Here is a 1,924-nt window from a genome sequence, read left to right as displayed (position 1 = left end):
GGGGAATAGCTTTTCTGTGGCAGCAACTGTGATATTTAAAACCCAGAGAAAAGAAGAGAAAAACTAAGTCTGTGACCAGAGAAGGAGGGGTAAAGGCCTCTGGGAACTGGAGGCATGAATCAGGCAGACTCAAACAGCACAGCAAAGGTAAAAACAGAACTGGTACCAGAACCACTGCTCTGAAAAGGAGAGACAACTTAAGGCCTGAACCTACCTACATAATTGCTCATGCATATGTACACTTAAATTATTATTATGGCCTGCCAACTACATCATTATCATAAGGATTCAAACATGCTACTGAGAAAAACATCTATTGCCAATGGGAGATTTCTTCTGACCATGGTTAAGACTGTGCAATGGGTAAATGGGTACTTTGTAAATATTTGAGATCCACAGAAAGAAATAATTTCCCAAGTTTTAGGCATTAAAAATTATTGTGTAATTACAGTTGGCCAAGAAAGTTCTACTGTGTAAAATCAACTTGAGATCATTTACATCAATAGTTTCACAGAATTCTCTATAAGAGGGCATAAATAGAAATGTATAATACCTGAGAATAGAAAGACTGCAAAGTCTTTGGTGAAAAATAGAAGATAATTTTTAATTAACACTGTGAAAAAGGTATGGACATATCTCCTTCTCAAGGCAGATAATTTTTTAATTGATTTTTTGTTTGTTCTTTTTAGATATATGGAACAGTGAATGTATTTTTGATGTATTATACATATGGATTATAACTTAATGGGATCTAGTTAGGATTCCATTCTTGGGATTGAACATGGTGTGGAGTTACCTTGTTGGTATATTCATATATGAACACAGGAAAGTTATGTCTGATTTGTTCTACTTTCTTTCCTATAGGGCATATTTTTATTATGTACAATTTAATAAATCTTTTTTTGCACACAGTTCTTTATTACAGCAATATATAAAACAAATAAGCATTCATAAGCTCATATGTTATGATGGATGGGTTACTTTGAAATTGAAGGGAATAGCTTATACAACTAATGAAACTCACAAGTGTCTTCATGAAGCCAAGAGACTGAAATACTATATATTTTTGCTAAAAGTATATAAGTTTCCACTTTCTTCTCTCAGGATTTTCATGCTTCCTCAGTTAACAAAACATGATTACTAAAATAATAGCAGTTATGTCTGCAGTGGTAACATACTTAAAAGCTAATGAAGAATAATTGGTAAGTCATTTTATTTTTATGCTGAGGATCGAACCCAGCGCCTCGCGCATGCCAGGTGAGCGCATTACGGTTTGAGCCACATCCCCAGCCCCAACCCTTTGAAGGATTTTGAGCTTTGGGAAAGCTCTTGGTTCTTGTAGAAGCTAAATTTTCAGTGGCCCAATGTGATTCAGGTAAATATGTGCATTCCCGAAGAATGAATAAAGTCACCTGGCTGCAGGTCCATGATGTGTGCAATCATGTAAGGTAAGCAGGGCATAGCACTGATGTTGAAAGGCATGCCCAAGCCCATGACTCCTGACCTATGATACAGCCAGGAGGACAGCTCCCCATTCACCTTGTAGAACTAGCAGAAGGCATAGCATGGAGGCAGCACCATCAGAGGAAAATCTTTTGGTTTCCAAACACACATGATGATTCTTCTGTCTTCAGGGTTGGTTTTGATGGTGTCGATCACTTTTTACATTTGGCCTACTCCTTGACCAGAATAATCTAAATCCATATCTTTGTGTTCTGTCCAAAAATGTCTCCAACTGAGCCCAGGTCCCTTTCTTTTCTGGTGGAGAATCCCAGGCCATCCCAAAAGGCTTGAGATGCATTGGCATCCCAGATGTTTACTTGCCTGGAAGATAGTTCTTAGCATTTGTGGATCCCTTGATAAACCACACCAACTCCTCCAAAACACCATTCCAGAATACACATTTGGTTGTCAGCAGAGGAAT

The 1,924-nt window shown here is 37.7% G+C and overlaps 1 pseudogene; it reads right to left on the bottom strand.

Annotated features, from left to right (window-relative positions):
- Positions 1-1,207: 1,207 nt before the first annotated feature.
- LOC144256999 (thymidylate synthase-like) lies at positions 1,208-1,924 on the bottom strand (annotated as a pseudogene).

The sequence above is a fragment of the Urocitellus parryii genome, chromosome 9 (genome assembly GCF_045843805.1).
Source record: "Urocitellus parryii isolate mUroPar1 chromosome 9, mUroPar1.hap1, whole genome shotgun sequence".
Lineage (NCBI taxonomy): Eukaryota > Metazoa > Chordata > Mammalia > Rodentia > Sciuridae > Urocitellus > Urocitellus parryii.
Note: the sequence above shows the minus strand (reverse complement) of the source record. Positions and strands in the feature narration are given on the sequence as shown.